Source organism: Hemicordylus capensis, chromosome 1, assembly GCF_027244095.1.
Source record: "Hemicordylus capensis ecotype Gifberg chromosome 1, rHemCap1.1.pri, whole genome shotgun sequence".
Taxonomy (NCBI): Eukaryota; Metazoa; Chordata; class Lepidosauria; order Squamata; family Cordylidae; genus Hemicordylus; species Hemicordylus capensis.
In genome coordinates this window covers 394,836,398-394,853,093 of record NC_069657.1, presented here as the reverse complement: position 1 = coordinate 394,853,093, position 16,696 = coordinate 394,836,398, and the positions used below count along the sequence as shown (strand labels likewise).

The following is a 16,696-nucleotide window of genomic DNA, read 5'->3' as shown; positions in this document are numbered from 1 at the left end:
ACAAATTCCAAGCTGTTTTAAATTAAATATTCAAAGACTTCTCAGTCTCTCCCCGCTCCATATCAAAGCCCTATGGAAAGCAGATCCCTATATATGGGGGGGGGGGTGTGACCACAAAAAGGAGTTCACATTCTACCTGGCAAATGCTGGGCTGGGCAGAGGGTCTGCTGTAGAGAGCTGCGGGGGCCACTCTGCCTACCTGCCTCCTTCCTTGCTTACTCGGGGCCTCCCTGCAAGCCTACTCCAGTTCAGGCTTCACTGAGGCCTAGGAGGCCTCCCTGGAAGCCCCGCCTACCTGCCGATCAGCTGAGAGGAGGGGAGAAAAGGAGCTCTTTGCAGCTTGCCTGCTGCTTAGATTGCCGGCCAGGAGGACAAGCAGGAGAGAGGCAAACAGGGCAAGTGGCTGAGGGGCCTTGGGGCTGGGCAGGGGGCAATGGGGAGTCATGTGAGGTGTCTCTGGGGGGCCCCCAAGGCAGTGGGGCCCCCAGACAACCGCCTCCCCTTGTCTAATAGTAGTTACGCCCCTGGACAAGCCAGTAGCTACCACTGTTTGTACTCTGGATTTCATGGGACCATGAGATCTGCATTGTGTTGCCTGTAGCTAACGCAAACGACTTGGGAGAAGGACCTCCTAGGTCAAGTTCAAAGCACAGAACTGCAGGAGACCCGACGGTCGATCAATGGCTACTACTCTGGTGGCTCCCAGGTTCAGTTGATGGCCTGATCCAAAGTGCAAAGCGTAAAGAGGGGCTTCTGGAATACCTTTGTTTCAAGATTCCCTGAGAAGAGCTTGCAAGAAATCATAAAGCAGGAGAGGCTCTTGTTGCTGACCAGAACTAAAAACTATATGCTGCTTATCTGTGCATGGGTTAGCTTGAGCTTGCTTTTGTTCTGCTCTCCTGATTGAATTGTTACCGCTGTACCTGGATTACTTACGGTGCAAAGTGTTCCGTGGATGGCCCCCACCCCCAGTATGTCTTCTTTTGCATTTGTGTCTCTTTCTTTGACTTCATAAGCTGACCTGCCTGACCTCAAAGGAAGAGGGCACATTATAAAAAGAACCATTCAAAAATAGAAACCGCTCAAAAATGCAAACCAAGCAGTGTAGGATTGTCTCCTTGATACGGGAGGTGAGATGTTTCTAGGATTCAAAGAGCAAACAACAAACCAAAGTATCGTAGGGATGTCCCCCTCCCTGTTCCAGCAGGTTCTCTCTCCTTTGGGCGTCTGCAAGCCATGGGCCTTCCCTTGATCCGTTGGCACAGACCATGCGCTTATATGTGGCCCCTTTGGCTTCACCAAATAGGTTTCTTTTCTGGGGACTCAGGATAAGAAAAGAGGTTCTGACTCACATGTGTTAAAGTGGGAATTACACCTTTTTCAAAACCTTCTTTGTCAAACCTTTTAGAGGTGAAAGTAGTGGCAGCTCCCAAAGCCCTCCAGATCTATGATTGGGGCAGGATTTCCAACTTCAGCGATTTTTAATGGTAGGGCCAAGTTCTCTGAAAGCAACCCCATCTCCAGGAAGAGAAAGTGCCTTTCATTAGTTTTGTTCAGAAAGAAGGCAAAGATCCAGCGCTTCTGTGACAGATTGGCGAACTCGAGTGCTGAGGTTTTTCACCAATTACACTCTTATCCCAAGGTGGTGTTCTCCACCTTCCTCTCTTATTTGCACGACAACCCTGTGAGGTAGGTTAAGTTGAGAAGTAGGAGATTGCTGAGTGAGGATTTTAAACTCGGATCTCCCTGGTCCCAATCAAGCTTTCTACCTCTGGATCCTAATGCCAACCTGATTGATCCCCAGATCCATTGCCTAACACGAGTAATTTTCCTCATTGACAACCACTCCCAGAAGAACCAGCAAGAAAGACGACCCAAGAAAGACAAGGCGACAATGTCTTCAGATTAATTTCTATTTTATTTGGGGGTGGGAGGGAGGGGGAAAGACCCACTGGTTGACTCATCGTCAGCGGCAAGCCAAGGCGCTTGCAGAGCTGAAGAGGAAGGCCGTGCAGAGAAGGCAAAAAACCTGGGGATCCAGAGACCTCCCAGGGGAAAATTCCTTCTCGGCTCCAAAAAGCGGCAACCAGCCAGGCCTGCAGGGCCAGGTTAAACAGTGGGCCTTGGTCAATCTGTGTTGGGGCAGGACCACCAATGGATGAGCCCACCCAGACACAGCTTGAGCTACTCTGGCTCAACCAAAAGGACCAGGCCTTTGGGAGCTGGGTCTTCGAGCTGCTTGGGGAGCTTCTTCTTACAGGGAGGGGGAGACCCCGCTTCAGCCCTTTTGCCCGAGAGGGGCACATTAGACGGTCGTGGCCTGAAAGAGAGAGAGAGAGAGAGAGAGAGAGATGTCCTGTGTTAAATGGGTAGGAGGCAAGTGGGGAAAGGGTGGGATGCCAAGGGGATGGGGTGGGTGGGTGGTGGGTGAGGGTCCAACTTACCAGTAGGAGCTCCCGAAGGAGCCTGCAGGGGTCTAGGGGAGACAGCTCGGCGTCCTCTACCAGAAATCTGGATCCCCTACAGGGACTGAGATTGCGGAAAAAGCCCAGGACTTCGGCCGCCCTCCCACATCCCACGGGGGCAAAGGGGAAACATTAACCGTTTCCCCTCTCCCCCCCCAGGGAGACTTAGCTGCTCAGCAAAGGTGGGCTGCTTTTATTGGGGCTCAGAGGACAGTGGAGTATTATGATGCGGGCAGAAGTGGGAGGGGGCTGTGCTTGCTCTCCTTGTGACAGCAGAAAGAGGCAGGCCATATTTAGAGGGGCTTTTAAAGGAACCATATATGGTCAAAAGGGGGGAGGCCAACAAGGATGGGATTGTGATGCCCACTGGCAGAGGGATGAGGCAATTGCTTTGTGATCAGTTTGATATCATCTGATATGAAATAGTTGAGTGTCAGCAATTTAAGTGTTTCCCAAGCATCTCCCCAAAAGACAACCTTAAGTGTTTGGTGGGGTGTGTGTGTGTGTGTTTTGGCAGTATGGTTTTTCAATTGGCAAGCAGCCCTCAGTGGAACTTGACCAAAATAAAAACACAAAAACGGTTGCGGGTGTGTGTGTGTGTGTGTGCTATATGCTATGAAATGAAATATGCAGGGGGAAAACAGCTCAAAAAGTGACAAAAATGTCACCCAAACAAAGCCAGAGCATCTTCTGAAGAGCAGATCGATTTCCTCATTTTCTGGTCCCCCCCGTGCCCAATCGATATAACTTAAAATACACATATAAGAAAAATGTCTGAACCTGTATGCCCAGAGGAAACATCAGATCTATAAAATGACAATATCACACAACCCGTTGCATAAATATGCACAGGGTATTCCAAGGGAAGTGTGTCTAGCACAGAATAGAGTGCATTCCCTAATTAATGGGAGCAGGTGCTGATGGGAGTTGTAGTTCAGCAACATCTGGAGGTCCCTAACTTGGGAAGTCTTGGTCTAGACCAGCCCTGATCAACCTTGGCCCCACAGCTCTTTCTGAACCACAGTTCCCACAATCTCCAGACACAGTGGCCAGTAGCAAGGGATTCTGGGAGATGTAGGCCAACATCTGCGGGATTGCCAAAGTTGAGCAGCCCTGTTCTAAATGCTTGGGTGTGAGAGGTCTCCTGAGCAGGGGTGAGCTCTGAGACACTACAGCATCTCCAAATATTAAATGCCCGGACAGAGCTCGATCCACAGCATCTCTGGGCATCTTGCCTGGTGGGCTGTTGTTTTGTTCTCCCAAGGGCTGTGGGAAGCAGCAGAATCCCCAGGATTGCGGCTGGCTTGAGGAATTCATGTGTGTGCCTTGTGCATTCTCCAACCATTCCTGTGCAGAAAGTTCGGCAGAAAAATAACAGAGTCCAGGGTCCCCACTGAGCTGCGTGTCCGAGGGTTGGGCTTCCACCATTTCGCCTTCCCAACAGCCCTACGAAGCAGGTCAAGTCACAAGACAGCATGACCAAGGGAGGACGGAAATGCATGCAAAATATGTGTGCTCAATATATATTACGCTGCGTACAGATTGTCGAAAACACTGCATGGAGTAGAGAGAGTGGATAGAGAAGCTTTTCTCCCTTTCTCCCAACACTAGAGTCCAGAGGTCATCCCATGAAAAGGAAGGCCAGGAAATTTAGGACCGACAAAAGGAAGTACTTGGTCACGCATATCCTTTGGAGTTCTCCTCCATGGGTTGTGCTAACGGCCAGTTGCTCAGATGGCTTTCAAAGGGGCTTGGTCAAATTCATGGGAGACGGGTCGATCGATGGCTACTAGATGACAGGTCAGTCTGGTGGCTCCCAGGATCAGCTGACAGCCTGATCAAAAGTACTAAACATAAGAGGGGCTTCTAGAATTGATTGATTAAGACGTCAAGGACAAGCGTGTCAAGTTGTGGAATATCCTTTGGAAAATGGGTGTCCCAGAACATCTCATTGTTCTCATGAGAAACCTATACACAGGACAGGAAGCCACAGTCTAGACAGAACATGAAGAAACAGACTGGTTCCAGATGGGCAAAGGAATAAGACAAGACTGTATACTTTCTCCTTATTTATTCAACTTATATGCTGAACATATACTGAGAGAAGCTTGATTGGAAGAAGATAAGCATGGCTTTAAAGTTGGGAGAAGAAACATCACTAACCTGCGCTCCGCTGATAGCTGAGAATGCGGATGATCTGCAGGCTCTAGTAATGAAAGCCAAGGAGCACACTGAAAAAATGGGACATCGACTAAATGTCAAGAGGACTAAACTAACGGCAACGGGTACAGCAACCAGCCTTAGAATTAACGATGAAGACATTGAAGTGGTGGCTAGCTTCTGCTTTTTGGGATTGACATCAACAGTAAAGGATCCAGCGTTCAAGAAATACACCGCAGACTAGCACTTGGTAGGGTTGCAGTGAAGGCCTTGGAAGGATATTTAGATGCTGTGACGTGTCTATACCTACAAAGATTAGAATCGTTCGGACAATGGTTTTTCCTGTGACACTCTATGAATGCGAAAGCTGGACTTTGAAGAAGATAGAAAAAGTATTGACGTTTTTGAACTTTGGTGCTGTAGAAGACATTGGAGGATACCATGAACAGCCAGGAAAACAAATGGATCATGGAACAAATCAATCCGGAATATTCACTCAAGGCACCAGTGACCAGGCTATCATACTTTGGACACATTATGCAAAAACCCAGCTCCCTTGAGAAGTCAGAAAATTTTCCAAGCTGTTTTAAATATTCAGAGACTTCTCAGTCTTTCCCCACTCCATATCAAAGCCCTAATGCAAGCAGATCCCTATATATGGTGTGTGTGTCTGTGTGTGTCTGTGTGTGTGTGTGACCACAAAAAGGAGTTCACATTCTACCTGGCAAATGCTGGGCTGGGCAGAGGGTCTGCTGTAGAGAGCTGCGGGGGCCACTCTGCCTACCTGCCTCCTTCCTTGCTTACTCGGGGCCTCCCTGCAAGCCTACTCCAGTTCAGGCTTCACTGAGGCCTAGGAGGCCTCCCTGGAAGCCCCGCCTACCTGCCGATCAGCTGAGAGGAGGGGAGAAAAGGAGCTCTTTGCAGCTTGCCTGCTGCTTAGATTGCCGGCCAGGAGGACAAGCAGGAGAGAGGCAAACAGGGCAAGTGGCTGAGGGGCCTTGGGGCTGGGCAGGGGGCAATGGGGAGTCATGTGAGGTGTCTCTGGGGGGCCCCCAAGGCAGTGGGGCCCCCAGACAACCGCCTCCCCTTGTCTAATAGTAGTTACGCCCCTGGACAAGCCAGTAGCTACCACTGTTTGTACTCTGGATTTCATGGGACCATGAGATCTGCATTGTGTTGCCTGTAGCTAACGCAAACGACTTGGGAGAAGGACCTCCTAGGTCAAGTTCAAAGCACAGAACTGCAGGAGACCCGACGGTCGATCAATGGCTACTACTCTGGTGGCTCCCAGGTTCAGTTGATGGCCTGATCCAAAGTGCAAAGCGTAAAGAGGGGCTTCTGGAATACCTTTGTTTCAAGATTCCCTGAGAAGAGCTTGCAAGAAATCATAAAGCAGGAGAGGCTCTTGTTGCTGACCAGAACTAAAAACTATATGCTGCTTATCTGTGCATGGGTTAGCTTGAGCTTGCTTTTGTTCTGCTCTCCTGATTGAATTGTTACCGCTGTACCTGGATTACTTACGGTGCAAAGTGTTCCGTGGATGGCCCCCACCCCCAGTATGTCTTCTTTTGCATTTGTGTCTCTTTCTTTGACTTCATAAGCTGACCTGCTTGACCTCAAAGGAAGAGGGCACATTATAAAAAGAACCATTCAAAAATAGAAACCGCTCAAAAATGCAAACCAAGCAGTGTAGGATTGTCTCCTTGATACGGGAGGTGAGGTGTTTCTAGGATTCAAAGAGCAAACAACAAACCAAAGTATCGTAGGGATGTCCCCCTCCCTGTTCCAGCAGGTTCTCTCTCCTTTGGGCGTCTGCAAGCCATGGGCCTTCCCTTGATCCGTTGGCACAGACCATGCGCTTATATGTGGCCCCTTTGGCTTCACCAAATAGGTTTCTTTTCTGGGGACTCAGGATAAGAAAAGAGGTTCTGACTCACATGTGTTAAAGTGGGAATTACACCTTTTTCAAAACCTTCTTTGTCAAACCTTTTAGAGGTGAAAGTAGTGGCAGCTCCCAAAGCCCTCCAGATCTATGATTGGGGCAGGATTTCCAACTTCAGCGATTTTTAATGGTAGGGCCAAGTTCTCTGAAAGCAACCCCATCTCCAGGAAGAGAAAGTGCCTTTCATTAGTTTTGTTCAGAAAGAAGGCAAAGATCCAGCGCTTCTGTGACAGATTGGCGAACTCGAGTGCTGAGGTTTTTCACCAATTACACTCTTATCCCAAGGTGGTGTTCTCCACCTTCCTCTCTTATTTGCACGACAACCCTGTGAGGTAGGTTGTTGAGAAGTAGGAGATTGCTGAGTGAGGATTTTAAACTCGGATCTCCCTGGTCCCAATCAAGCTTTCTACCTCTGGATCCTAATGCCAACCTGATTGATCCCCAGATCCATTGCCTAACACGAGTAATTTTCCTCATTGACAACCACTCCCAGAAGAACCAGCAAGAAAGACGACCCAAGAAAGACAAGGCGACAATGTCTTCAGATTAATTTCTATTTTATTTGGGGGTGGGAGGGAGGGGGAAAGACCCACTGGTTGACTCATCGTCAGCGGCAAGCCAAGGCGCTTGCAGAGCTGAAGAGGAAGGCCGTGCAGAGAAGGCAAAAAACCTGGGGATCCAGAGACCTCCCAGGGGAAAATTCCTTCTCGGCTCCAAAAAGCGGCAACCAGCCAGGCCTGCAGGGCCAGGTTAAACAGTGGGCCTTGGTCAATCTGTGTTGGGGCAGGACCACCAATGGATGAGCCCACCCAGACACAGCTTGAGCTACTCTGGCTCAACCAAAAGGACCAGGCCTTTGGGAGCTGGGTCTTCGAGCTGCTTGGGGAGCTTCTTCTTACAGGGAGGGGGAGACCCCGCTTCAGCCCTTTTGCCCGAGAGGGGCACATTAGACGGTCGTGGCCTGAAAGAGAGAGAGAGAGAGAGATGTCCTGTGTTAAATGGGTAGGAGGCAAGTGGGGAAAGGGTGGGATGCCAAGGGGATGGGGTGGGTGGGTGGTGGGTGAGGGTCCAACTTACCAGTAGGAGCTCCCGAAGGAGCCTGCAGGGGTCTAGGGGAGACAGCTCGGCGTCCTCTACCAGAAATCTGGATCCCCTACAGGGACTGAGATTGCGGAAAAAGCCCAGGACTTCGGCCGCCCTCCCACATCCCACGGGGGCAAAGGGGAAACATTAACCGTTTCCCCTCTCCCCCCCCAGGGAGACTTAGCTGCTCAGCAAAGGTGGGCTGCTTTTATTGGGGCTCAGAGGACAGTGGAGTATTATGATGCGGGCAGAAGTGGGAGGGGGCTGTGCTTGCTCTCCTTGTGACAGCAGAAAGAGGCAGGCCATATATAGAGGGGCTTTTAAAGGAACCATATATGGTCAAAAGGGGGGAGGCCAACAAGGATGGGATTGTGATGCCCACTGGCAGAGGGATGAGGCAATTGCTTTGTGATCAGTTTGATATCATCTGATATGAAATAGTTGAGTGTCAGCAATTTAAGTGTTTCCCAAGCATCTCCCCAAAAGACAACCTTAAGTGTTTGGTGGGGGGTGTGTGTGTGTGTTTTGGCAGTATGGTTTTTCAATTGGCAAGCAGCCCTCAGTGGAACTTGACCAAAATAAAAACACAAAAACGGTTGCGGGTGTGTGTGTGTGTGTGTGCTATATGCTATGAAATGAAATATGCAGGGGGAAAACAGCTCAAAAAGTGACAAAAATGTCACCCAAACAAAGCCAGAGCATCTTCTGAAGAGCAGATCGATTTCCTCATTTTCTGGTCCCCCCCGTGCCCAATCGATATAACTTAAAATACACATATAAGAAAAATGTCTGAACCTGTATGCCCAGAGGAAACATCAGATCTATAAAATGACAATATCACACAACCCGTTGCATAAATATGCACAGGGTATTCCAAGGGAAGTGTGTCTAGCACAGAATAGAGTGCATTCCCTAATTAATGGGAGCAGGTGCTGATGGGAGTTGTAGTTCAGCAACATCTGGAGGTCCCTAACTTGGGAAGTCTTGGTCTAGACCAGCCCTGATCAACCTTGGCCCCACAGCTCTTTCTGAACCACAGTTCCCACAATCTCCAGACACAGTGGCCAGTAGCAAGGGATTCTGGGAGATGTAGGCCAACATCTGCGGGATTGCCAAAGTTGAGCAGCCCTGTTCTAAATGCTTGGGTGTGAGAGGTCTCCTGAGCAGGGGTGAGCTCTGAGACACTACAGCATCTCCAAATATTAAATGCCCGGACAGAGCTCGATCCACAGCATCTCTGGGCATCTTGCCTGGTGGGCTGTTGTTTTGTTCTCCCAAGGGCTGTGGGAAGCAGCAGAATCCCCAGGATTGCGGCTGGCTTGAGGAATTCATGTGTGTGCCTTGTGCATTCTCCAACCATTCCTGTGCAGAAAGTTCGGCAGAAAAATAACAGAGTCCAGGGTCCCCACTGAGCTGCGTGTCCGAGGGTTGGGCTTCCACCATTTCGCCTTCCCAACAGCCCTACGAAGCAGGTCAAGTCACAAGACAGCATGACCAAGGGAGGACGGAAATGCATGCAAAATATGTGTGCTCAATATATATTACGCTGCGTACAGATTGTCGAAAACACTGCATGGAGTAGAGAGAGTGGATAGAGAAGCTTTTCTCCCTTTCTCCCAACACTAGAGTCCAGAGGTCATCCCATGAAAAGGAAGGCCAGGAAATTTAGGACCGACAAAAGGAAGTACTTGGTCACGCATATCCTTTGGAGTTCTCCTCCATGGGTTGTGCTAACGGCCAGTTGCTCAGATGGCTTTCAAAGGGGCTTGGTCAAATTCATGGGAGACGGGTCGATCGATGGCTACTAGATGACAGGTCAGTCTGGTGGCTCCCAGGATCAGCTGACAGCCTGATCGAAAGTACTAAACATAAGAGGGGCTTCTAGAATTGATTGATTAAGACGTCAAGGACAAGCGTGTCAAGTTGTGGAATATCCTTTGGAAAATGGGTGTCCCAGAACATCTCATTGTTCTCATGAGAAACCTATACACAGGACAGGAAGCCACAGTCTAGACAGAACATGAAGAAACAGACTGGTTCCAGATGGGCAAAGGAATAAGACAAGACTGTATACTTTCTCCTTATTTATTCAACTTATATGCTGAACATATACTGAGAGAAGCTTGATTGGAAGAAGATAAGCATGGCTTTAAAGTTGGGAGAAGAAACATCACTAACCTGCGCTCCGCTGATAGCTGAGAATGCGGATGATCTGCAGGCTCTAGTAATGAAAGCCAAGGAGCACACTGAAAAAATGGGACATCGACTAAATGTCAAGAGGACTAAACTAACGGCAACGGGTACAGCAACCAGCCTTAGAATTAACGATGAAGACATTGAAGTGGTGGCTAGCTTCTGCTTTTTGGGATTGACATCAACAGTAAAGGATCCAGCGTTCAAGAAATACACCGCAGACTAGCACTTGGTAGGGTTGCAGTGAAGGCCTTGGAAGGATATTTAGATGCTGTGACGTGTCTATACCTACAAAGATTAGAATCGTTCGGACAATGGTTTTTCCTGTGACACTCTATGAATGCGAAAGCTGGACTTTGAAGAAGATAGAAAAAGTATTGACGTTTTTGAACTTTGGTGCTGTAGAAGACATTGGAGGATACCATGAACAGCCAGGAAAACAAATGGATCATGGAACAAATCAATCCGGAATATTCACTCAAGGCACCAGTGACCAGGCTATCATACTTTGGACACATTATGCAAAAACCCAGCTCCCTTGAGAAGTCAGAAAATTTTCCAAGCTGTTTTAAATATTCAGAGACTTCTCAGTCTTTCCCCACTCCATATCAAAGCCCTAATGCAAGCAGATCCCTATATATGGTGTGTGTGTCTGTGTGTGTCTGTGTGTGTGTGTGACCACAAAAAGGAGTTCACATTCTACCTGGCAAATGCTGGGCTGGGCAGAGGGTCTGCTGTAGAGAGCTGCGGGGGCCACTCTGCCTACCTGCCTCCTTCCTTGCTTACTCGGGGCCTCCCTGCAAGCCTACTCCAGTTCAGGCTTCACTGAGGCCTAGGAGGCCTCCCTGGAAGCCCCGCCTACCTGCCGATCAGCTGAGAGGAGGGGAGAAAAGGAGCTCTTTGCAGCTTGCCTGCTGCTTAGATTGCCGGCCAGGAGGACAAGCAGGAGAGAGGCAAACAGGGCAAGTGGCTGAGGGGCCTTGGGGCTGGGCAGGGGGCAATGGGGAGTCATGTGAGGTGTCTCTGGGGGGCCCCCAAGGCAGTGGGGCCCCCAGACAACCGCCTCCCCTTGTCTAATAGTAGTTACGCCCCTGGACAAGCCAGTAGCTACCACTGTTTGTACTCTGGATTTCATGGGACCATGAGATCTGCATTGTGTTGCCTGTAGCTAACGCAAACGACTTGGGAGAAGGACCTCCTAGGTCAAGTTCAAAGCACAGAACTGCAGGAGACCCGACGGTCGATCAATGGCTACTACTCTGGTGGCTCCCAGGTTCAGTTGATGGCCTGATCCAAAGTGCAAAGCGTAAAGAGGGGCTTCTGGAATACCTTTGTTTCAAGATTCCCTGAGAAGATCTTGCAAGAAATCATAAAGCAGGAGAGGCTCTTGTTGCTGACCAGAACTAAAAACTATATGCTGCTTATCTGTGCATGGGTTAGCTTGAGCTTGCTTTTGTTCTGCTCTCCTGATTGAATTGTTACCGCTGTACCTGGATTACTTACGGTGCAAAGTGTTCCGTGGATGGCCCCCACCCCCAGTATGTCTTCTTTTGCATTTGTGTCTCTTTCTTTGACTTCATAAGCTGACCTGCTTGACCTCAAAGGAAGAGGGCACATTATAAAAAGAACCATTCAAAAATAGAAACCGCTCAAAAATGCAAACCAAGCAGTGTAGGATTGTCTCCTTGATACGGGAGGTGAGGTGTTTCTAGGATTCAAAGAGCAAACAACAAACCAAAGTATCGTAGGGATGTCCCCCTCCCTGTTCCAGCAGGTTCTCTCTCCTTTGGGCGTCTGCAAGCCATGGGCCTTCCCTTGATCCGTTGGCACAGACCATGCGCTTATATGTGGCCCCTTTGGCTTCACCAAATAGTTTTCTTTTCTGGGGACTCAGGATAAGAAAAGAGGTTCTGACTCACATGTGTTAAAGTGGGAATTACACCTTTTTCAAAACCTTCTTTGTCAAACCTTTTAGAGGTGAAAGTAGTGGCAGCTCCCAAAGCCCTCCAGATCTATGATTGGGGCAGGATTTCCAACTTCAGCGATTTTTAATGGTAGGGCCAAGTTCTCTGAAAGCAACCCCATCTCCAGGAAGAGAAAGTGCCTTTCATTAGTTTTGTTCAGAAAGAAGGCAAAGATCCAGCGCTTCTGTGACAGATTGGCGAACTCGAGTGCTGAGGTTTTTCACCAATTACACTCTTATCCCAAGGTGGTGTTCTCCACCTTCCTCTCTTATTTGCACGACAACCCTGTGAGGTAGGTTGTTGAGAAGTAGGAGATTGCTGAGTGAGGATTTTAAACTCGGATCTCCCTGGTCCCAATCAAGCTTTCTACCTCTGGATCCTAATGCCAACCTGATTGATCCCCAGATCCATTGCCTAACACGAGTAATTTTCCTCATTGACAACCACTCCCAGAAGAACCAGCAAGAAAGACGACCCAAGAAAGACAAGGCGACAATGTCTTCAGATTAATTTCTATTTTATTTGGGGGTGGGAGGGAGGGGGAAAGACCCACTGGTTGACTCATCGTCAGCGGCAAGCCAAGGCGCTTGCAGAGCTGAAGAGGAAGGCCGTGCAGAGAAGGCAAAAAACCTGGGGATCCAGAGACCTCCCAGGGGAAAATTCCTTCTCGGCTCCAAAAAGCGGCAACCAGCCAGGCCTGCAGGGCCAGGTTAAACAGTGGGCCTTGGTCAATCTGTGTTGGGGCAGGACCACCAATGGATGAGCCCACCCAGACACAGCTTGAGCTACTCTGGCTCAACCAAAAGGACCAGGCCTTTGGGAGCTGGGTCTTCGAGCTGCTTGGGGAGCTTCTTCTTACAGGGAGGGGGAGACCCCGCTTCAGCCCTTTTGCCCGAGAGGGGCACATTAGACGGTCGTGGCCTGAAAGAGAGAGAGAGAGAGAGATGTCCTGTGTTAAATGGGTAGGAGGCAAGTGGGGAAAGGGTGGGATGCCAAGGGGATGGGGTGGGTGGGTGGTGGGTGAGGGTCCAACTTACCAGTAGGAGCTCCCGAAGGAGCCTGCAGGGGTCTAGGGGAGACAGCTCGGCGTCCTCTACCAGAAATCTGGATCCCCTACAGGGACTGAGATTGCGGAAAAAGCCCAGGACTTCGGCCGCCCTCCCACATCCCACGGGGGCAAAGGGGAAACATTAACCGTTTCCCCTCTCCCCCCCCAGGGAGACTTAGCTGCTCAGCAAAGGTGGGCTGCTTTTATTGGGGCTCAGAGGACAGTGGAGTATTATGATGCGGGCAGAAGTGGGAGGGGGCTGTGCTTGCTCTCCTTGTGACAGCAGAAAGAGGCAGGCCATATATAGAGGGGCTTTTAAAGGAACCATATATGGTCAAAAGGGGGGAGGCCAACAAGGATGGGATTGTGATGCCCACTGGCAGAGGGATGAGGCAATTGCTTTGTGATCAGTTTGATATCATCTGATATGAAATAGTTGAGTGTCAGCAATTTAAGTGTTTCCCAAGCATCTCCCCAAAAGACAACCTTAAGTGTTTGGTGGGGTGTGTGTGTGTGTGTTTTGGCAGTATGGTTTTTCAATTGGCAAGCAGCCCTCAGTGGAACTTGACCAAAATAAAAACACAAAAACGGTTGCGGGTGTGTGTGTGTGTGTGTGCTATATGCTATGAAATGAAATATGCAGGGGGAAAACAGCTCAAAAAGTGACAAAAATGTCACCCAAACAAAGCCAGAGCATCTTCTGAAGAGCAGATCGATTTCCTCATTTTCTGGTCCCCCCCGTGCCCAATCGATATAACTTAAAATACACATATAAGAAAAATGTCTGAACCTGTATGCCCAGAGGAAACATCAGATCTATAAAATGACAATATCACACAACCCGTTGCATAAATATGCACAGGGTATTCCAAGGGAAGTGTGTCTAGCACAGAATAGAGTGCATTCCCTAATTAATGGGAGCAGGTGCTGATGGGAGTTGTAGTTCAGCAACATCTGGAGGTCCCTAACTTGGGAAGTCTTGGTCTAGACCAGCCCTGATCAACCTTGGCCCCACAGCTCTTTCTGAACCACAGTTCCCACAATCTCCAGACACAGTGGCCAGTAGCAAGGGATTCTGGGAGATGTAGGCCAACATCTGCGGGATTGCCAAAGTTGAGCAGCCCTGTTCTAAATGCTTGGGTGTGAGAGGTCTCCTGAGCAGGGGTGAGCTCTGAGACACTACAGCATCTCCAAATATTAAATGCCCGGACAGAGCTCGATCCACAGCATCTCTGGGCATCTTGCCTGGTGGGCTGTTGTTTTGTTCTCCCAAGGGCTGTGGGAAGCAGCAGAATCCCCAGGATTGCGGCTGGCTTGAGGAATTCATGTGTGTGCCTTGTGCATTCTCCAACCATTCCTGTGCAGAAAGTTCGGCAGAAAAATAACAGAGTCCAGGGTCCCCACTGAGCTGCGTGTCCGAGGGTTGGGCTTCCACCATTTCGCCTTCCCAACAGCCCTACGAAGCAGGTCAAGTCACAAGACAGCATGACCAAGGGAGGACGGAAATGCATGCAAAATATGTGTGCTCAATATATATTACGCTGCGTACAGATTGTCGAAAACACTGCATGGAGTAGAGAGAGTGGATAGAGAAGCTTTTCTCCCTTTCTCCCAACACTAGAGTCCAGAGGTCATCCCATGAAAAGGAAGGCCAGGAAATTTAGGACCGACAAAAGGAAGTACTTGGTCACGCATATCCTTTGGAGTTCTCCTCCATGGGTTGTGCTAACGGCCAGTTGCTCAGATGGCTTTCAAAGGGGCTTGGTCAAATTCATGGGAGACGGGTCGATCGATGGCTACTAGATGACAGGTCAGTCTGGTGGCTCCCAGGATCAGCTGACAGCCTGATCGAAAGTACTAAACATAAGAGGGGCTTCTAGAATTGATTGATTAAGACGTCAAGGACAAGCGTGTCAAGTTGTGGAATATCCTTTGGAAAATGGGTGTCCCAGAACATCTCATTGTTCTCATGAGAAACCTATACACAGGACAGGAAGCCACAGTCTAGACAGAACATGAAGAAACAGACTGGTTCCAGATGGGCAAAGGAATAAGACAAGACTGTATACTTTCTCCTTATTTATTCAACTTATATGCTGAACATATACTGAGAGAAGCTTGATTGGAAGAAGATAAGCATGGCTTTAAAGTTGGGAGAAGAAACATCACTAACCTGCGCTCCGCTGATAGCTGAGAATGCGGATGATCTGCAGGCTCTAGTAATGAAAGCCAAGGAGCACACTGAAAAAATGGGACATCGACTAAATGTCAAGAGGACTAAACTAACGGCAACGGGTACAGCAACCAGCCTTAGAATTAACGATGAAGACATTGAAGTGGTGGCTAGCTTCTGCTTTTTGGGATTGACATCAACAGTAAAGGATCCAGCGTTCAAGAAATACACCGCAGACTAGCACTTGGTAGGGTTGCAGTGAAGGCCTTGGAAGGATATTTAGATGCTGTGACGTGTCTATACCTACAAAGATTAGAATCGTTCGGACAATGGTTTTTCCTGTGACACTCTATGAATGCGAAAGCTGGACTTTGAAGAAGATAGAAAAAGTATTGACGTTTTTGAACTTTGGTGCTGTAGAAGACATTGGAGGATACCATGAACAGCCAGGAAAACAAATGGATCATGGAACAAATCAATCCGGAATATTCACTCAAGGCACCAGTGACCAGGCTATCATACTTTGGACACATTATGCAAAAACCCAGCTCCCTTGAGAAGTCAGAAAATTTTCCAAGCTGTTTTAAATATTCAGAGACTTCTCAGTCTTTCCCCGCTCCATATCAAAGCCCTAATGCAAGCAGATCCCTATATATGGTGTGTGTGTGTGTGTGTCTGTGTGTGTGTGTGACCACAAAAAGGAGTTCACATTCTACCTGGCAAATGCTGGGCTGGGCAGAGGGTCTGCTGTAGAGAGCTGCGGGGGCCACTCTGCCTACCTGCCTCCTTCCTTGCTTACTCGGGGCCTCCCTGCAAGCCTACTCCAGTTCAGGCTTCACTGAGGCCTAGGAGGCCTCCCTGGAAGCCCCGCCTACCTGCCGATCAGCTGAGAGGAGGGGAGAAAAGGAGCTCTTTGCAGCTTGCCTGCTGCTTAGATTGCCGGCCAGGAGGACAAGCAGGAGAGAGGCAAACAGGGCAAGTGGCTGAGGGGCCTTGGGGCTGGGCAGGGGGCAATGGGGAGTCATGTGAGGTGTCTCTGGGGGGCCCCCAAGGCAGTGGGGCCCCCAGACAACCGCCTCCCCTTGTCTAATAGTAGTTACGCCCCTGGACAAGCCAGTAGCTACCACTGTTTGTACTCTGGATTTCATGGGACCATGAGATCTGCATTGTGTTGCCTGTAGCTAACGCAAACGACTTGGGAGAAGGACCTCCTAGGTCAAGTTCAAAGCACAGAACTGCAGGAGACCCGACGGTCGATCAATGGCTACTACTCTGGTGGCTCCCAGGTTCAGTTGATGGCCTGATCCAAAGTGCAAAGCGTAAAGAGGGGCTTCTGGAATACCTTTGTTTCAAGATTCCCTGAGAAGAGCTTGCAAGAAATCATAAAGCAGGAGAGGCTCTTGTTGCTGACCAGAACTAAAAACTATATGCTGCTTATCTGTGCATGGGTTAGCTTGAGCTTGCTTTTGTTCTGCTCTCCTGATTGAATTGTTACCGCTGTACCTGGATTACTTACGGTGCAAAGTGTTCCGTGGATGGCCCCCACCCCCAGTATGTCTTCTTTTGCATTTGTGTCTCTTTCTTTGACTTCATAAGCTGACCTGCTTGACCTCAAAGGAAGAGGGCACATTATAAAAAGAACCATTCAAAAATAGAAACCGCTCAAAA

At 49.1% G+C, this 16,696-nt stretch overlaps 3 long non-coding RNA genes across 3 annotated transcripts; all 3 read right to left on the bottom strand.

The window, feature by feature from the left end:
• Window positions 1–1,899: 1,899 nt before the first annotated feature.
• On the bottom strand, window positions 1,900–5,340 carry LOC128348545 (uncharacterized). Its single transcript, XR_008318256.1, has 2 exons — window positions 2,445–5,340; window positions 1,900–2,320 (listed from the first exon to the last, which is right to left on the bottom strand). It is a non-coding gene; the product is annotated as an uncharacterized LOC128348545 (long non-coding RNA).
• Window positions 5,341–7,107: 1,767 nt separating this feature from the next.
• Window positions 7,108–10,540, bottom strand: LOC128348534 (uncharacterized). Its single transcript, XR_008318251.1, has 2 exons — window positions 7,645–10,540; window positions 7,108–7,528 (listed from the first exon to the last, which is right to left on the bottom strand). It is a non-coding gene; the product is annotated as an uncharacterized LOC128348534 (long non-coding RNA).
• Window positions 10,541–12,307: 1,767 nt separating this feature from the next.
• LOC128348523 (uncharacterized) lies at window positions 12,308–15,738 on the bottom strand. Its single transcript, XR_008318241.1, has 2 exons — window positions 12,845–15,738; window positions 12,308–12,728 (listed from the first exon to the last, which is right to left on the bottom strand). It is a non-coding gene; the product is annotated as an uncharacterized LOC128348523 (long non-coding RNA).
• Between the last annotated feature and the right edge of the window lie 958 nt (window positions 15,739–16,696).